The sequence below is a fragment of the Phyllostomus discolor genome, chromosome 4, assembly GCF_004126475.2.
Source record: "Phyllostomus discolor isolate MPI-MPIP mPhyDis1 chromosome 4, mPhyDis1.pri.v3, whole genome shotgun sequence".
Lineage (NCBI taxonomy): Eukaryota > Metazoa > Chordata > Mammalia > Chiroptera > Phyllostomidae > Phyllostomus > Phyllostomus discolor.
The window spans coordinates 2,377,963-2,397,914 of NC_040906.2; positions in this window are offsets into that span (position 1 = coordinate 2,377,963).

Consider the following 19,952-nt stretch of genomic DNA (forward strand, 5'->3'; position numbering starts at 1 on the left):
AGGCTCCCCCACCCTGACGCGGCCCACCCGGTGGCCTCGCAGGGCGCCCTCTGCAAGCAGGGCGTCTCAGTCACGCCCCAGGCCCGCCCCATCCCCCACGATGGGTCCAAGGACCCCTCGGAGCACATCTTCCCAGGAGGAGGGCACAGCGCCTGCCCCAGGGGTCCTTCCCAGAGGGTCACCCCCATCCTGAGTCCCAGCCCCTGGCTCGCTGCCGGAACAGAGTGCAAACTCAACAAGCATCTGTTGATTGCAGCAAGAACAGAGGACATTCATGCAAAACATGGCAGGCGTGGAAACCTCCGGCAGTTCACGCCCACCCACAGGACACGCCCAGCTCACTGCTACAGACCTCGGGGGCCCGTGTGTCTGAGTTTCCTGGGTCGTTACCAGCCGCGCTCGGTGCCTCGGTTCTCTGACAGACACCCGTCTCCCCACGTCCGCCCAGCGGAAGCTGTTGGTGGTGCGGGCAGGAAGAAGGGGGGTCCCCGAGACTGCCCTGCTCCCAGCGCGGAGGCGAGCCCCCACGGCATTTTCTCCCTCGCCGCCATCAGAAATCGCCAACGGTCCTGAACTGCCGGCTCCCTGGCCCTTGGCTGAGGGGCGTCCCTCCAACACTCTTGTCCACGTGGAGCCTGCGGCTGTGACCTTACTTGGAAACAGTCTTTGCGGATGTGATCAAGTTCAAGTTCAAGTCCTACTGGACCAGGGTGGCTCCGAGATCCAGTATGACCAGTGTCATGAACTGAACGGCTGTAAATCCGGTGTGGGGCCGCTGGGACGTAACCAGGTCCCGAGGGTGGAGCCCTGGTGAGCGGGGTTGGTGCCCCCGTAAGAGGGGGCCGGAGAGATGAGAGCCCCCCGTCTGCCCCACACGAGGAGGGCACGCTGCAGCCCGAGCGCCGGTGCCCACCTGGCCCTGGCCCCCATCTCAGATCTTTGGGCTCCAGAACTTCCAGGAACCCACGTCCGCTGGGGACAAGCCACCCCCTGCCCACCCACCCACCCACGGCGCTTCGTCTCAGCGGCACCCACGAAGACAGATGCCGTCCTTCCTGGAAGAGACCCAGGGACACGCGGGGGGAAGGCCGCGTCGGCTGTGAGCCCGGCCGGGAACCTCGTGTCCCGTTTCCATCGGGTGCCGGAAAGGGCAACGGGGTGACCCTTCCTCGTGCTGCTGAGGAAGCTGAGGCTCACGGGGGGAAGCCAGGCGAGCCCACCCGGACTCCGGGGCGCTGTCTCTGGGACCCTGCCCTGCCGCCCCACTCGGCCGAAGGAGAAGAGAGAGGCCTGTTGCCAGAAGGTTCGGGGCCTTCTCACAAAGAGAGCGGCAATAAATCCCAGCGCTGCCGAAGCGTGAACGAAAACACGAGAGTCAAAGAGTACGGTGGCGGCGGGGGGGTGAATGTTTTTCCTGGAAACACCGGGCTGAACCAGATGGCCCCCTGCCCCCCGACCCTCGCTCCCCGCTCCCGGCGGCTGCAACAGAGGATAGGGTGACCGCACGGCCCCGGGGCTCCAATAACCGGGGCGAGGGGGGACCCTGGTTCCTGTAGGACAGAGCTGCAGGGAAGAGGTGCTGCTGAGGGTCCGAGGGGTGGGGGGGGGTGCTGCACAGCGTGGCGGGCTTCCAGAATCAGTTTGACAAAACCACGCAGACGCTCAGAACGTGGCCGTGTCACAAAACGCTGTTTTGAGTGAGAACCGCGGGTCTCATCTGCAGGTGACGGGGGTGCAGAGGAAGAGGGGTCCAAGGATCCGGGCCAGGGGCTCACATCTGAAGTCCCGGGGATCTAGGGGGGCTTCGGGGAGGGAGTCGCCACCCCCCCATGTTCCTGGGGGTCACTGGAAAGGACAGCCCCGCCCCCCCGCAGGAGCATGCTGACCAAGGCGGTCGCTGAGGGCCCCCCCCACCCCGATCCTGGAGAGACCCCCTCGCACACCGCCCCCCACACAACGGTCCTCCAGTGAAACCGATGGCTCTGACGCAGTCCAAGGAACATGCTCTTCTTCAGAAGGACGGCGTCTGGGTCCCAGCGGCGATAACAGTGTGTTCCGGCGGCACGGCGTTCCGCCGTGTACCACGTGGCCGTGTGCCACGTGGCCATGTCCAAGGCCGGCCTGGAGAGGCTCCCGGAGAGGGAACAGCTGGGCGGATGGTTCTGGAAGGCGCTCGGGTCTGGCGGTCCGGCCTGGAGCAGCGACGGGCAGCCTTGGCCGGGGACTGGGGACGCGGTGGGTGCCAATGCGGCCTCTCTGCCTGGCGTGAAGTCCAGCTCCCGTGAGCTCCGGGGCGAGTGGGGGAGGCGGCACCTGCAGCCAGGCCTTTGGGCCCCACAGCCCTCAGGGGTCAGGTGGGCGACCATCAAACAAAGGTGAGAAGGGCTCGAACGCCGACAAGCAGCCGGGTCCAGTGTCCTGTGCCCGCCCTGTGCCGGCCGCGGAGCCAAGCAGAGCCCGGCCCTTCAGAGAGCGGACACAGACCACGAGGCAGCGCCGGCTGCCGCCTCCGGGGCAGCAGGAGTGGAGGGTTGGGGTCGGAGCCGGGTGCTGGGAGCTGAGAACGTCCTGTGAGAAGACCAAGGAGGCGGCCCAGGCCCCCAGGCCCCCAGGCCCCCAGGCCCCCTCCCGTGAGCCACAGTGGGGCCCAGCACTGAGCCCCCCTCGGGGGGACGTGGAGGCTCACACGGCCGCAGTGCGGGGCTCTCGCTATCCATGTGACAGACCCCGGAGCCCCGGGGGCCTCAAGGATGCCAACGAGATCTGGATGGTTCCGGAACCCACGCAGAGCTCCGCTCCGACTTTCCCCGAGCCGGGTCAGCCCCGGGCAGGGCGGCAGCTTTGGAAAGGTGGCAGGTGAGCGGTCCCTTAGCGTCTGCACGTAAGGCCACTCCCAGCACGAACCAAGCCTCTTACCCAGACTGTCCCTCCAGAGGCTGGAAACGCTAAACGTCAGTAAATAGACACCAGCCATCTGGTTCTCCATTTTACCTTGTTTTTCTCTTCTGCGTTCTGTGGAGTAGACTGCGCACCACGTCTCTTCTGGGCGACCTGCGCCAGGTGCCTCGCCACGCACGCCCTGGGAGCCCTGCACCATCGTAGGTGCAGCGGGAGGCAGAGGTGCGTGACACAGAGCCCGGCCCTTGGGGGATGTGCGGCCCCCGAAACAGACCAGTGGCCACGGCAGACGGTCGGCGTGGTCAGGAGCAACGGGCTTTAACCCCGTGATTCTGAGACCAGACTCCAACACGCTCTGCCGGCGACGTCCGCCTCTCCTGGTCCCCAGCCCCCACCCACACCCACATCTGACCCCACGCGAGAACCCCGATTTCCAGCCTCAGGTCCCTAGCATTTCTGCTGGGCTCATTCTGTTCCGCCGGCCTGACCCAGCGGAGTGACCCACCTTCTCACCAGCTCCTCCTGCTGCTTTGTGTCGCCCCGTTGCTGTGCAGCCTCTGCCCCGCCCCCACCCCCTGCAGTCTGCGTGGGGGTGGGGCGGGAAGGGGCAGGCCTGCCCCGGGGCACAGCTCGCCTGGGACGGCCAGCAAAGTAAATTTGGACCTCATTAGTTCACTCAGGCCATGCGGCGGAAAGCAAACTAGGAGGTTGGGGCTGACTAATCACGGCGACTGAGGCCAGAGGTAATTAGTTATATAATTGTGAGCACTTGACCTGCAATTCCATGGAGCTTGCATCACACGGCCGAGCATTAGCGTGGATCACTTTCAAAGGGCCCAGAAGTATGACTAAACTTTCCCATGCTCCCCATGGCCTCCGGGCCGAGCCGGGGGCCGCAGGCTCCCTGTGAACTTGACATTGTTTTAATGAGTGTTTGCGGAGCCGAAACACGCGAGGGTTTCTTTACCGACACCCCAACGCCCACTCTGGGTGTGCGGTGAGCCCCGGCCGGTCTGCCCCCCCCCCCCGCCCCAGCGCCCCCTCCCCAGGGAGCTGCTCTGGCCGCAGTGGCCCCTGCCCCTCTCTGCCCGAAGCGTGGTGGCGTCCTCCTCCTCCTCCTCCTCTCGGCACTGTCGCCGCCGACATACCACGGAGCTGTGTTCTCCGAGGGCTCCTGCGGTGGCCGGCGGCCCTCGTCACCGTGACCTGGAGAGGGGCCCTTGACCCGCATCCCTAATCCTACCCACAGGCGGTCAGTGGGTGCCCTGGGCACCCTGGGGTGCGTTTTGTCTGCAGGCATGCCAAACCCGGCCCGGGCACTGGTCTCTAAATAAGCGTGTGCGGGTCAGGTTAAGCCCCAGATCCCTGGGCAGCCCTCGGTGGGCAGCCCTCGCCCCTTCTCTAAACCAGGCCGCGTGGGTGCGTGGGGCCTCATCTCGGGGCGGGAGCGGCTCCTGGGCCTTGCGTGGTGTCACACCTGTCGGTGCACCCAGCGCACAGAAGGGCGCCCAGCACGAGTGAGCGCTCTGCCCGTCCGGGCCTCGGCCGACACCCACGGCCCCTCTGCTCCTGGGACTCCGCCCCAGGCCCCCCCTCACAGGGGAAGCGCTAAAGGAGGGGCCGTGGCGTCCAGCTGACCCACACTCCAGTGCCAGCCGCGGCACCCAGGCTCGGTGGCAGGGGAGGTCAGGGGGATGCGCTCTGGATGGTGACCTCTAGCAGGAGAGGGGCGCGTGACAAGCCCTCCTCACCTTGAGGACCTGGTGAGCCAGGGCTCTTGACGTGGGGACCTGGGGGCATGAAGGAGCAGCCCCTCCCCTCCCCCGCACCTCACAGGTCCAGCCCTGGGGTCCCAGCCCCGGGCCTCGGGGCACAGGTCTTCCCCACCTGCGAGGGGGCTCCTCTCCTGTCCAGTGACACCTCATGAAGGAGCTGACCCCCCAAAAATTCATTTCATTTTGAAAACCTAGCCGTGCACTAGCCAGTGGAGGGAGGGCAACGTTGATGCAGTCCCTTATCATTTTGTCGGTCCACCTGTCTGCACAGTGAATCCAAAGTTCATTACACGTACACACAGTAACCTTCTTTTTTAAATACCAAGGCTGGACATGCAGAGGGAGGGGCTGTTGACCCAGAGACGGCGCTCGGGGCCCACCTATGACAACCTGTCGCAGGTGAATCGTGCCCCTCCCACCAAATGCATAGGTAGGCATCCCGACCCCTGGCGCCTCAGGGTGGACCCATTGGGAGACAGCGTCTTTAAAGAGGTGACTACATTAAAACAAGGCCATCTGGGGGAACCCAGCCTGTGGGTGTGCTGATGAGAAGGGGAGTGTGGCCGCCCAGAGGGACCCCAGGACTGCAGGCACAGAAAAGAGGCCAGGCGAGGATGCAGTGGGTGGTCAAGGCGAGAGGCCTTGGCAGAAGCCAGCCCTGCAGGCACCTTGGTCTTGACCTCGCAGCCTCCAGGCCTGGGGGGAGGTAACGTCTCTTGTTTGAGGCCCCAGTCTGTCGTACACTTTTACAGTGGACCAGGCAGGGTCACACGTGTCACCTGAGGATGGCCCAGGAATTCCGCTGGATAACGGGATGAGGTGGAGTGGACAGGGGTGCTCATCGTGGTGACAGAAGGACAGGAGAGCCCCGGGAGCCGAAGGCCACTGCAGGGACACTGTGTCACAGGGAGGCCGCAGGACAGAGCGGGCTGTGGGCCGGGCGGAGCCAGTGGGAGGTGGCGCGTGGACACAGCGTGAGGAAACAGCCCTCCTGGGCGGGGGTGAGGCAGACACGGGGGGGCAGCCCCCCTGCCTTGCAGAGGGGTTGCATGTCCAGCGAAGAGTTTAAATTCCATCCTGTTTTGTGGAGCAGGGGGTGCAGCACACAGCTGACGTGGGGGACACCCCGCAAGGTCCCCCAGAAGCCATGTGCAGTCAGGGGGCCATGCCGTGGAGGGTGTCCGGTGAGGTCTTTACCGGCCGGGCCGCAGGCGGCCGGCCAGAAGGGAGCTGGAAGGGAGGCTGGGGCTCCCAAGGACAAAATCGTTAACATTCCAGACCAGAGTGGAGGAGAGAACTAGACGGAGATGCCCACATCACGCGGGAACGGGACCCGCGGGAGGGAAGGCGCCCCACAGGGGTCGTGCCAGAGGGGGGCCCCCCCGGCTCTGCCGGAAGGTGGCACTGCGGGTGGGACGGGAAGAAAGGCCTGAGAGCCCCCTCCTGAGCTTGTTGGATTTTCTGTCATTTAAATTGCACTCACCGCAGGCGGCTCTCGGCTGCCGCATTGCATCCGGGGTGCATTAGAAATGGTGAGGGGCCGTAAGGCCCACTGGAGCCCAGGGGTGCGCTTGGGGAGCCGGGACCACAGGCCGGAAGGCAAGCGGGAGACCCCTCTGGGCAGAAGGAACCATCTGGAATCACCAGATTCGCTCTTCATTAAAGTGCAACTGCTCAGGGGGGAAGGGGCCTCGGCCGGAAGTGGGTGGGTAACGACCCGGGCCTTCCGAGAGGCGGAGGTTACGACCCCTGGGAAGCGTGACTGTCCCCGAACACTGCCATTCTTCCCTACGCTGACGGGGGCTGCTGTGCCCTCCCAGCATCTCGTGTTCCTCTCGGGGGCCAGCAGCCTCCCCAAGGTGGCTGTGCCGGAGACCCGTGCCAGAGGGGCTGCAGGCGCGGCACCTCCACGGCGCGATGGCGTCTCGCTGGGCCCTCCCTCCGGCGTTCGAAAGAAACCCCTCCAGGAGGATTCGAGGCCTGCTGACGAATCGAACTCGGGTACCAGCCGTCCGCCCTCCCCCGGGCCTCGTTCGGCCACAGATGCCCCACAGAGGAGCCGCCACAGCAACTGGCGTGTCCAGAGACAAACACTGAGTCACCCTGGCTCCGTCCGCAGAGTCCTCGCTGGCTGTCTCGATGACAGAATGCATCTTTGGACACCTGGCCATTCCCCCCCACACACACCCGTGCTCACTCCCAGTGCATTCCTCAGGTCCTTAGATGGGGTAGCTGCACGCCCCCCCCCCCCCAACACACACACATCACAGAAAACCAAGCTGGGGTGTGGTTTCCAGGAGGACAGGGCCCTCCCCCACAACCAGGACTCTGGACTCTCGGCCCAGTCCTTGTCCATGACGCGGCATTGCCTCCTGGACACCACTGGCCCTCGCAGAGTGAAGGGACCTGAAACCCACCCCTCTCCTCAAAGCTCTGCCACACTGCCCCCACGGCACACGTTTAGATGCAAGGAGGAGAGAGGAGTTTCTTGGAAAGAGCCCTGGAAACAGTTCTAAGTACAGAAGGAAACCAGTGTTGGAAGCTCGTGGAAAGATGCCCGAGTTCAGCCGCTGACCGATGCGAGGTCTCTGTGAGCCCGCGGGAGGCTCGGCCAGGGCCCCGGGCGGCATGGCAAATGCACGCGAGGGCCTGCCTCCCAGATGCCGCGGGCCCAGTGCCATCCCCCCAGAGATAAGGAGGCCGGGGGCGCCCGCCGGGGACCCCCGCAGGCTCAAGTTCAGAGGACTGGTGAAAACCCGCCGCACACAGATGTTTCCTGGACTGATAGAGAACGGTGCTGACCCTTCGGTGCAGCCGGCGGCGGCGGTCCCTGCCGGCGCCAGCTCCGGGCTGCCCTCCCCTGGCCCTCTCCATCTCCAGCCCTGCCCCCTGCCCCCCTCACCCCCCGCCACGGTGGTGCGGGCAGAAAAGGGTCTTTGTGGTGTGTGAACTTTTAATACATAACCCTGAGTGCTCCCCGGGGGTTCCGTTTATGCCAACCTAATTGGGGGAAAAGTCGCTTGCAGGGAGCCCTTATCAAATGCTGTCGTTTCAGAAGTGAGGGTTTCCATTAAGGGAATGGGTACGCCGTGTCACTGGGGGATTTTGAAAAACAACCTTTTTTTCCCCCCCAAAATCTGTGAAGTTGGCCTTCCCTCCCGAAGTGCGGGTGTTGTGTTAGTAAAACGAGTGTCCCCAGGTGACGTTTTTGGGGGGAGAACAGGCTGGCTGTGGAGCCCAGGTGACGGAAACAGCAATATTTCTCTCCAGCCAAACAGCCCGCGCGGCTCCCCTTTCTAAAGCAACACCCCGAGCCCGCCTGCAGCTCCCACTGGCGAAAATCAGGTCTCGCCCCAGCGTGTGGGCCAGGCCCGGTGATTAATGGGCTCGTTCCCGACGGCGTGGTTGGTAGCGCGGCTCGTGCGTTCCTCGGGCGGCAGGGCTGCCGAGATGTCAGCCACTCTGGGCTGCGGGTCCCGCTCCAGCAGGAAGAGAAACCTTTCAAAATGAGGCTTCGTGCTGCCTGTGAGCTCCGTGCCGGGCCGGGAGTGGGGCCCAGGGCAGGGAGGCCAGGCCGAGGCTGGTGTGGAAGCTGCAGCCGGGTCCCCGTGGCTGGAGGCCCCCAGGATGTGGGCAGGCCCGGCCCTGACAACCGGTGTTCACTGGCCGATGGAGTTAGTGACAGGCCTGTCGGGCGCTGGGCCCCCGCCTACCCCCCCCCCCCCCCACCCTCCGCAGCGGCTGCTCCCCTACACACACAGGGCAGGTCATTCCAAAGGGGCCGGCTCCCCGGGCTGTCGCTGGTGAGTCTTGGCTCCATGCCCCTTGTTTGGTTTTCATTAAAGGACCCGCAGATAGCTGTTCTGCAGACCCAGCCTGCCCGGAGGGGCAGTGTGGTGAGTCCCGGCCAGATTTATGAGCCTCGAGCCAGCGCGTCCACCCGCCAGCTGGGTCTGCGCGAGTGAAGTTTCTGTCCCCTCCGAGGGCCCGGGCCTCGCTCATCCCCTGCGCAACCGAGCCGGGAGCGGCGGGTCCCACCGTGCGCTGGGCGCTGGGTGAGGACCCGAAGACCCCAGGATGGGGCGGCCTCCCGGGCAGTGTCTCCACCGCCCTCCTCCTCCTTCTTATGGGTGACAAATGCAGTCTGGCTCGCAGAACTCATGGGTGAAGCCACCCTACCGCCCCCATTCTCTTCTGTGACAGGCGCTCCCAGGTGGGCGTGGCCCCTAATCCTCGCTGCCCCTTCTCCGTGGCGCCCAAGACGGAGAACAGGCCACCGGGCACCGGGTACCTGGCTGCTCGGGGACCGTGTGGGCAGCCGCCCGGATGGAGCTTGGTAAGTAAGTTCTGATTCAGGTCCCCCCAAGAATTCCACCTCCTGCAGGAAGTCCTCATGGGGGGGCTGTAAGGAAACTGGAGCCCCCATCCCTTTGCTGTGGTGATGTTCCACAAATTAACTGACTTTTGGGGGTGCTGCCCCATCATCACTCGCTCAGGCCCTGGCTAAGTCCGAGGGTTATGGAACTGAGTCATCATCATAGGTGGGGCCAAAAATGTGAAGCATTGTTTTTTGTCTGTTTTCCCCAGCATTACCAAGTTTTAGAAATATGTAAATTCCTCAAATATGCATGCAACCACAGGGCCGGGCTTTAGAGACTAATCACAGAGGGCCATTAAAACGGAAAGGAAGTTTGGGCTGGACGTGTAAGAACAAACGACCTCCAGCAAATCTGTATGAAAGGAGGGAGGAGAACTCATTTTTTTTAACAGCGCCACAAAGACTGCAGTGCCATTGGCTGCGTCCAAGTCAAGTTGAATCCGCTGAGCTCACCGGTGGGGACACTGAGTCAATCTGTCGATTCCCCTGAAACCATCCTCAGTGCATCGCCCCCACCCCCGTGGGCGGGGTCCCCTGTGGGCCCGCACCTGCGGTGGCAGGCTTGCTCACACATCCGCTCGAGGACTCTTTCCCGGTGACATCACACAGGGAGCGAGGCTGGAACAGAAGGCAGCCCGGCGAAGGGACAGGAGCCAGCGTGGAGGGGACGGGCGCCGTGTCCCCCTGTGATGTGAGTGTTGCGATGCACGCTCACCACACACCTGGGGATGGGTGCGCGCACCCAGTCCACGTTCTAGAGGAGACGGTCAAGGCTGAGGGGCCGGGTCGCCTGTGCAGAGTGAGAATTTGGACGTGGGTACGTCCGCTGGCTGAGCCCGTCGCCGTGTCTGAAGCGGAAGGTGCCGGAGAAAGGGAGCGGCAGCCCTCGGCAGGCAGAGGGAGCCAGCTTTGGGGGACTGGCAGCACCTGCCTCCAGGGCCGGGCCGTGAGCTTGGGCCCCCCCCTCCCCGCCCCCAGGGAAATTCAGAACAAGAACCTGACTCCCCGAGGCCCTGGCTTCCTGCTGCAAGTCCTGGTGGCGTGCGGCCCGCCCTGCGGCCAAGGACCTTTGGGGTGACACCCCAAGGTGAGTGGGGCACACGGCCTCTGGCCCAAGGCCAGACCGACCCCAGTGGGCTGTTGTGTCTCAGCCTGGGCCGATTTCTTGGAGCTGAACTGAAATAAAAATGGGCCCGCTCTGTGTGACCGAGGGAAGCGTTCCAGAAAGAGCAGCCACCCGCTGGGCTCATTCCTTCGCTTATCGCGCCAGCGGCCCTCCCTCAGGCGGAGGGGGCTGCCAGGCACCGCTGGAGACCCGGGAGCCACGGAGGTGCGGGGGCCTCCCTCCAGGAGTGGGACTGAGTGAGACGCTGACCACAGAGAGGCGGGGAAAACACACGCTCTGTTTGCCCGGCGTCCGCCTCTGTGGGCGTTTTCCGGAGCGAGTCACCGAAGCTGGGCCCTGCCCCTCGGTCGGTGCTCGGCCATCGGAGAAATGGCCGTTGGGCAAGGCGACACCGCGCTTCATAATTAAAATGCTGCAGACAGCTTGGGCCCCTCTCAGTAAAAGCACTTCCCGGCGTGGCGCTGTCTCCGATCGGCCTCCCCTGGAAACGGTACCCAGTGTCAGACACGTCCGGCTTTTCCACTCGGAACAAGCCATGGGGCTGTGGGGGGGCCGGCCTCCCGGGGTGCCCTCGCTCTGCGGCTGGGACCTGGCCTCCGAGAACCGGCTTTCTCCCCCCAACCCCACCCCACCCCCCGCACAGTGACCGGGAGAGCGCCGCCAGGAGGAAGAGTGCGTTGTCAGTTCGACGACCTCCGGTTCACCCTGGAAGGCCACGCACGTGCAGCCGACGGAAAGGAAGGAGGGGAGTGAACCTCGCAGTAGAAGTCAGGGTCCTGTGCTCAGCTTCACCTGCTCTCCCCTTCACATGGGACCCCAGAGGCCCGACTGCCTGTTCCCAGGGGCCACCCCCTGCCCGCCGTCTCACTGGGCCTGCGGTGACCGCCAGCTCCCGTCAGCTCTGCAGAATGAGCCACACTCCATCAGGTGGGTCTGTTCTTGCAACCAGAGACCTGAGGTCTCCTGCTCAAACCCACAGCTCTGAAAAGAGGGCAGAAAGGACAAAAAGGCTTTTCCAAAGGGGGTGTGGAGTTTGGGCGGGGCCTGGTTTGCCCCTCGCAGCCGGGCTGACGGTCCCAGAATGCCCACTGGGCCCCGGCTGGTCTCAGGTTCAAGTTCAGGCCTCGTCCCCTCACACTCCATGGGCCGGTTCTTTCTCACTATTTATTTATTTATTTACTTACTTACTTACTTACTTTTAGAGCGAGGGGAAGGGAGGGGGAAAGAGAGGGAGAAACGCATCCATAGGTGGCCTCTCCTACACCCAACCGACCAGGACCAAACCCACAACCCAGGCAAGTGCCCTGACCGGGAGTCGTACCGGCGGCCTTCTGATTTGCAGGACGCCGCCCAGCCCCCTGAACCACACTGCCAGGTCCCCACATGCAGGCTCTTCTAGGCACGACACAGGACTAAGGAAAACACCCCCTCCCAGGCCTGGGGCAGGACCAAACGGGGCAGCGCTGGTGACCGGCCCAGCCCGGCCCTGAGCACCCAGCTGGCATTCACCTTTTGGGCTCAGACCTCAGACGGCCGTGGGCTGTGCTTGGGCCCCTGGTGGCCGCCCACGCCACGGCCTCTGCGGCCTGTGTGTGTGGCATTCCCCGCTGGAGCAGCCAAAACACCCCAGCTTGAGCAAGCCAGCCAGGACCCCCTGCTCTGCATCCCAAGGACACGGAGTGTCCTCGGTTATATCTGTCCCTTGTGGGGCCGGCCACAACGTTAGAAGTTAAAGCCCATGGGGCTATTTCTCTTTGCTTCACACAGAGGAAAGGGAGTCTTCCCACCGTTTGACATAGAGGGAAGGCCAAGTCCAAGGGCACCTCCTGCCAGATGAGCCCCCGCGGCCCCAGCGCCCGGCCGTGACCGTCCCTGAACGCACCCACAGTCCTTCTAAACGCAACACGGCAGAGTGGGGTGAGCTCGGGCTGAGCGGGGAGGGCTCTAGCCCTTGTCCATTCGCTCATTCAACGGCCTCACGCAGAGCCGGGCCGGTGCTGGGCGCCGAGGGGGCAGAGACGGTGTGTGTGGTCCCGGGTTCGGGCGCTCACCTCCAGCCGGGGAGACAGGAGGGGAACGGAGTCGGGGCAAAGCACTCGAAAGCCCAGAGGGCGTGTGGCAGCCTCTGCTGCCTACGCCCACCCCGTCCAGCGTGCGCCCACCGGTCAGGCACTTCGCCCTGCGGTCTTCGCCCGTTCTCCGGCTCAGTCCTGCAGACAGGCCCACAAGGATGGTGGCAGCAGTGTCCCCGCGGTATGGTCCTGGGAACTGGGAACCGGGGTTCTGAGATGCTGTGTCACTTCCCAGAGGCACGAAGAGCGCGGTGCAGAGGAACACCCAGGTCGGCTACCTGGAACCTGGAGTCTGGGTTTCAGATATTGTTTCCCGTGCTCTGTGTCCCCTGCGACCTCGGGGAGTCACCGCCACAGCCCTGAATACCGGCCGTCTGGTATGCAAACCCCTGGGGCCCCTTGACAGTACAGCGGGCAGGTGAAACTAATTTATGCCTGCAAAGCATTTTTACTAAACCCCGAGTCTTCGGTACGAGGAAGTGCTCGGTGAGCTCAGCAGGATTCCGATGCATGTTAACAGCCCTGAAACTCACTTTGGAGAGGAGATAAGGTCAGCTATGCGACGGGTTCATCTGACTTCCCCATTCTTCTGTGCAGCCACGTGAGGCCACCCGAGGGTGGTGGGAGTCCCAGGAGCCCCGCCCAGGGTTCTTGTTCCGGAACCTTCTCCCAGGAACTCTGGTCCTGCTGGAATGCATGAGAGCAGACGGCCCTGCTTTCTCAGGGTCCCTCTGCCCCGCACTAGGGCCCCCTCACCCATCAGGCCCGCCTTCCAGGAAGCCCCGAGCACGTCTAACAGGCCCCCGGCCACCAAGAGCTACTTTGTGACTGATCCGTGACCCGGGCCTTTCAGACAGGCCGTGCCCGCCCATCTCTGATGTCTGCCTGGACGAGGTCTCTCTGTGCTGGGCGGCCATCCCAGGACGGGTGGGAGAGCCCTCTCGTGTTTGTCTGGACACCCTGTGGGCCAGGAGGGTGGGGGGAATACACATTCATGGGGGGACCTCTCCCCCCCCTCCCTGCCTCCCAGGGCAGGAGGCTGAGTGAGCCGCTGGGGAAGCGTTTCCCCACCTCTTAGAGCCTCAGGGAGAGGCCCCAGGGGGAGCCGCCTCCCTGCCGCCATCTCCCCAGCCCCTGCAAGGGGGCTCCCGAGACACTGGTGCACAGGGAGGGCTCATGTCCGGCTGTCCCCCTCTTCCGTTCATCTCAGGGGGGGCTCAGACACCCAGCAAACGCCGACCAGGGGGCTCTCTGGCCGCTGGGTGCTTTCACGGGCTGGTCAGTCCGAACTCAGACCCAGGTGATAATGAAGATCACCTGGGACGTTTTTAAGAGCGTGCCTCGTGGGGCCCACCTTGGGCTCCGGAACGAAAACGTGCATGGGTGGACCCCGGGAGTGGCCAACAAGCCCCTCCTGGTGGCCAGGCTCCGCAGCCCACCCTGCTCCCCGCTGGCCCTGCAGGCCGAACCAGCTCAGCAGGCTGGACTGGGGCGTCCGGAAGAAAAGGACCCTGAGGACAAGGCGGCTGAAGGGTTTCTTTGCCCCAGAGCTCTTCGTCCCGGTCTTCCGGTGCCGGTCCCAGGACGGAGCTGCGACAGAGCAGTGCTGGGGTGCTCGCCGGGCTGGGCGGGGACAGGCGGCTGGGACACAGCAGGGCGGGCGTCCCTCCACCCTCTGTCCTCGGGGATTGTATCCAGGTCCCTGCGGCCTGCGCCCCCCGGAACTCAGCTCTGCCCGGAGCTCAGCTCTTCAGAGACCCGATTCCCCAAGGGCAGGTCCAGCCCCCTCGCTGACCGCTGGCCGGCCTCGGCCAGGACACTTGTCCTCACTGTGCCTCTTTCTTCCCCGCAGAGCACGCACAGTGCCCGAAGCCCGGAGTCGCACACCTCACGACCCCACCCACAGAGGAACTCCGGACGCTGCAAGAGGACAGCCGGGCTTCCAGGTCTGGTCCTCAAGGAGGGCGAGGGCGAGGATGAGGGGAGTGATTCACCCGACACGGACACGCACCAGGGCAGCAGACGTGCAGGGCCCGCACGGGAAGCTGTGCGCAGCGTCCCCAGTGACGCCTTGCTTGCGTCATCCCCAAGGCGGGTGGCCGGGGGCCACACCTCATTACTCACTGACCACAGCAGCCTGACTCCTCAAGTGCCTCCGCCCGACGTCCCCCGCCCGCCTCAGGCGGCTGGGTGCGTCCCGTCTCCAGTGGGCTGGTCAGAGGGCTGCTCCGGAGAGCGGGGTGCCTTCTGCCTGCCCGGTGCCCTTGGTCACCGTGGAGCAGGACGCTGACCCGGAGAGCTAAGGAAAGGACTCCATGGGTCCCGGGTGCCCGCATGGCGGCACGGGGACTACAGCGGACTTTAACCCACACCAGCGACAGGCCTTGGAATTCACTAAAAAGAAGAAAAGTGGCCTGGCAGGTGTAGCTCAGTGGATTGAGTGCGGGCTGCAAACCAAAGCATCGCAGGTTCGATTCCCAGTCAGGGCACATGCCTGGGTTGCAGGCCATGACCCCTAGCAACCGCACATTGCTGTTTCTCTCTCTCTCTCTCTTTCTCAAATAAAATCTTAAAAAAGAAGAAGAAAAAGAAAAGTGTCAAGTGCAAAGTAGTGAGGGCGACGGGCGAGAGTCGAGAATGTCCCGAGGAGAGCAGAGACTTGGCCAAGTTCAGGGAAAGGGCTCAGAGTCCCGCCGGGATCCAGGAGCCCACGAGCCCACCAGGTGTTAGTTAGAGAGGACATGGCGAGGGGCCTTGGTGAGAGGGGCTAGGCCACCACCTGGGGGCAATGAGGCGGCCCAGGGGTCAGCACCAGGGAGGGCGCGGCCGCCCACACAGCCCACGGGGCTTGGGAGAAGGCAGCTCACCTGGCCCAGGAGGCCAAGGCGCCTTCTAGGAGAGGCTCCGCCAGTGGGGAAGAGGGTCTCGGACCCTGTGGCCCACCCCCATTCCCATCCAGGGGCCACCTTCTTTCGCTGGACAGACGCTGAGTGTGACCCGTGGGGACATGGGACCAGAGGGACACGGGCGCTGGCTGCCTCTGCACCCCCTGCAGGGTCTGGGTTGACTTGACGTGTCGTCCACCGTGAAGGCCCCTGTGTGTGGTTGGGGGTGTGGGGGGACGAAGTGGAGACAGGGGTCTCGGCAGGCTGGCTGGGGCCAGGGGAGCCCAGCCTTTCGAAAGTGCTCACTCCTGCTGCCGAGCAGGACCCACCGTCCACCTGGGGCTGCGGGGCCACACTCCGGACGCCGAGAGCACCGGACACTGAGAGCGGCAGTGGGGAAATGTGGGCCACTGTGTCGTGAAGGCGCCACCCCGGAGAACGGAGGCTGATTCTCCAGAGCCCTAGCTCCCCGGTGGCGTGTGGATGACGGATGCCACAGGGCAGGTCCCAGGGCACTGGGGCTCGGGGCTCAGGGTGGCGCCGGGAGCTGATTGGCCGGAGGTGAGGCCAGGGTGACGAATCACCCCCCAGGTGTTGAGGACAGCTCTGAGGTCTGCCCCCGGGTCCCTCTGTCTGCTCTCATGGGAGAGTAGCCGGGGGGTCGCTCCACCTCAGGGCTCAGGAGCTGAGACTGAACTCAGGTCAAGACGTGCCCTTTAACCCGCAGAGGGCATGACCTGTGACTGTCGGTCAGGCCCCGGCTACTGTCTTCTGCGGCCGCCCGGGTTGGTGACTAGCCAGGTCTCTGAGGGGTGTGTGTGTGTGTGTGTTCTATATCTGTGTCTATACACACATCTAGACAGAGAGAGGGATGACGATGATGATGATGATGATGACGACGATGAGAGAGAACTAGGATTTTAAGGCTAAATTCCATCAGAGTCCTAAGGTCCCTCAGCCTCTCTCCGCTCCTCCGTGACCCACCGCGCACTCCGCCAGGCCAGCCTGCAGGGGCGCCCCACACAGGACAAGGGGAGGCAGTCAGGAGACCTGCCCCGTCCTTTGGGGAGCAGGAGCAGGGGCCCAGCGGACACTCTGCAGGCTGAGAGAGCCGACAGCCTCCCTCTGCCCCCCGACTTCTCGTCCTGAGCCCCATCTCCTTCCTTGGCGGTGGGGAGGGTCACCATCACGACCTCCGAGTCCCACCTAGGAGTCCACTCCGTCTCACAGTGCTCAACGACGCCAGCGTTCATCAGCTTCCGGACGCCTCTCAGCTGCCTTCGTGTTTCCTTACCGCGCTCACTCGGGACAGTGAGGGCCCCCCCGGACGCCGCTGTCCCGGGGTGTCCACCCACACCACGTGCCCTGGCCAGCTGCCCCCGAGTCCCGGCTGTCTGCAGCCCAGGACGGAAGGCCCCTCTCTGTAGGCCTCCCCCGGCCCCCACTCCGAAGGATCACACCACCTCTCTGCTCTGGGCGATTCCGGAAAGAGCCACCGGGATGCTCCCAGCCGTGCGGCCCGGGAAGGATTTCTCTGTGTCCCAATGTCAGGCTGGGGGCCATCTGTGACATTCCAGCGAGGCCAACACGGTGCCCGGCACACGGGGGCGCTGGGTGCAGCCCGTCCAGCCTGTGGCTGAATGAACAGAGGCCCGGATGGGCGCATACATTAACGGGAACCCGTGTGGGGAGCAACCACAGAGGAAGACATTCATGGGCTGCGCCGCAGGGCAGCTGCCGGCTCGGGCTCTGCACGGAACACAGGCGCGCGCTGTGACCAGGACCCTGAGAAACGCCGGGCGCTCCGGTCCAGCGCGGCGGCTCCGCACAAAGGCCCGAGCGCTCGGCCTCCAGCGCCTGCGTGTGAAAGGCTCAGAGGGCCCCGGGCCCTTTCCCACAGACCGCGGCCGCTGACACCAGTGTCTGCCGCGCGCCCCAGGACACGTTGCCGTGACAACCCGCATTCGGGGCCACCCGAGCGGACGTAATGCCCTCGCCACCGTGACTCTGCCTTTGCCTCCAGAACAGGGCGAGGACAGGAGGATCCCGACCTGCCTAGGAAATGATTTTAATCGGTTTAGTTCCAGAAGTAACGGTGCAAATTCAGATTTTTTTCCATTCTGCTGCTTCTGAGCGTTATGCTGGGACAGGCGGCGGAGGAAGCCGCCGCGCCGCCCCCCCTCCCCCGCCGCCCCGCCCCCAGCCGGCCGCGAGAAACGACGTGATTGGCAGCCGCTCGGAATCCCACAAGCGAGGGTCCGAGGGCATAAGCATATGAAAAGCCAACAACAACAAAAAAATGAAGCTTCTGAAAATGGGAAAAACACCAAAATTACCCATCATTCTCTGCACACCACAGAGATAGCCGTGCCTCTTTCACTAGGCCGGTCCCCCCCCCAGGGCCAGGGGCGGGTCTCGGCCCCCGGGAAGCACAACCCGGAGCATCAGGACGGGGACCGTGCACTCGGCGACCCCAGCCAGCAGGGCGCCGGGGAACGCACCCCATTCCCAGGCTGCGGACAGGCCTGGGAGCACGAGGGGGCGGGGGGGCGGGGTGCCGATGCGGCTCGCCCAGGAAGCGCGTTCGCCGAGCTCTGGGCGGCACCAGACGGGACGAGCAAAAACGCTTGGGAAACGCCGAGGGGCCGCTGTGTGGCCCGCGGCCGGCTGCTGAGTACTCACTCAGCCGTGTCTTCGTTCATTCACCGGCCTTATTGGCGAACACGCCCCCCTTGACCTCTGCCAGGGGCCTTCCATGGAGGGGGGGGGTCACCGTCAGGGCGAGCCAGCTGAGGGTCACGGGGAAATGTTGCCGGTGTCGCTGAGCGATTGGGAAGCAGAATTAACTCTGTCACCCCGGGCTTCTGACACAGCCCTGCCAGGACCCACGCTCTTTCTGGGGACGTTTAAAGGATCGCCAGTGTTCCATCGAAGGTCAAAACCGCCCCAGCCCACTTCAGATTGGACTGGTGCCGTGTGTGCACGCGCCTCCTCCGTGAGCACGTCCTCTGCGTAAGCAGCTGGGGACCCAGCTCTGAGTGATTGAGACATTCGGGCGCTCCGAGAACACTGGCGTGGACGTCGTGCCCACACTGGTGGTGCGGCTGGCCCTATGTCTGGCATCTTCATGGCGTGTTTCCCTCCTTCGCATGGGGAGCCCTGGGTGCTGCGAGGACCTTGAACCAAATGGGAGGCCTGTCCCTGTGACTCAGGACGACAGGCCGCCGTTGGAGACCCTGGTGGCGGCCTGCTGTCGCTGGGGCCCCGTCGGAGGGAGGGAGGGAGGGAGAGGGCGGGAGGAGGAGCGCTCCCCTCCCTTCGGTGGGGAGGGGGCAGCAGGTGGGGCCTCGTGGGCGGGTGGCTACTTCCCCACGGACACCAGACGGGTGTTGAGTCTGGACGGGAGCGAGTGTCCAAGCCCCGGGCTGGGCAGAGAAGGGGCTTCCCGAAGGGTCTGAGAGAGCCCGCACCCTGGGGGCCCCACAGAGGTTGGGGACACCGAGTCCAGGGCCCTCGAGGAGACAGGGCGTCTCCCACAAAGCCATCGTGGATGTGGGGGTGGGGGGTCTGGACTGGGTTCCGCATTCACCCCACCCCCTTCCCTTCGCACCCTGACGCAGGAGGAGCCGCTGGGGGTTTCTCTGGGCACGAGCGGTGAGACCGCAGGGGAGGGCCTGGGAGCCCACCGAACCCCACACGGTGCGGAGAGCCTGGATGCAGGGGGATGGGGGGGGGGTGGACACTGCCTGTGCACCGGGCAGGCAGCGGGCATCTCAGCAGCTGCCTTAGCCACAGACAGAGATCAGGGACCACCTCCTGCTCCCACAGAGCACGCCCAGCATTCCAGGGGAACGGGGGGCTGGGAGGGGAGCCCCTCTGAATAGGCTGAGAGGAGACCAGATTCTCTTTTTTTCCCTCGTCTTGCGCAGCCGAGCTGCGGGGGTCGCTCACACCCCCACCTGAGTGTCCTACCGGCGAGTGTGTTTCTGTCTGGGCTCCGACCGCTGGAATGCCCCGAAGAGTGTCCAGCCCTCTCCACTGGCAGGAGGACCTGTCAGGGTCCTTGGTTTCTTCCCTCCTCACTCCGCCACTCTGCTCTGATCTGTCCTTGACCTTGGCACCGTGGCCGGCACTCCTGCCGTCACGCCCCCATGTTCCCTGTCAGTGTCCGACCTAAATCCCAGGTGGGAGCGGGCAAGGTGCGCACGCCCCTGGGAACACCTGCGTGCCGAGCAGGTATTTAGAATGATGTGAGACCCTGGTGTCGATGCCTCAGCCACAAAGCCCTCTGCAGAGGGCCGGGAGGCTTCCCACTGCAGGCCGGGTCCCCGGGTCCCGCCGGGGCCGTCCGCTGTGCGCCCGTGGGTGAGCTCACACGTGTGGGGTGCTTCCTGTGCAGAGCAGCCCCCTGACTGCCAGGTGAGACCAGAGTTCCAGGGCCCCCTCCACCTTCCCGTCGGCAAACACGTCTCCGGGCAGACGGGGTGGTGGAGGCGGCCAGGGCAGCGCCGGGAAGGCAGGCCTCCTCTGGGCTCGGGCCCCTACACACTGGCCAGCCGGCATCTCCGTGGTTCCCGTGGCCCCGTGCAGGCGGCCAGGGCCCCAGTCGGCCCTCTGCCAGCGCTCCTTCAAACTGGCGGAGGTTTATCTGGCCGTCCACCCTCCTCGTGGCCCCAAGGAGAGGGTCCCTGATGGGCTGTTCTTTCAGTGGGGGCTTTCCTGTAAGGAGGGGGTCAGTGGGGCTTCAAATCCCAGAACCTCAGCCATGGAGGGTCCAGGAGCTGTGACCTGTATCCCTGGGGACACGTGAGTCCTGGG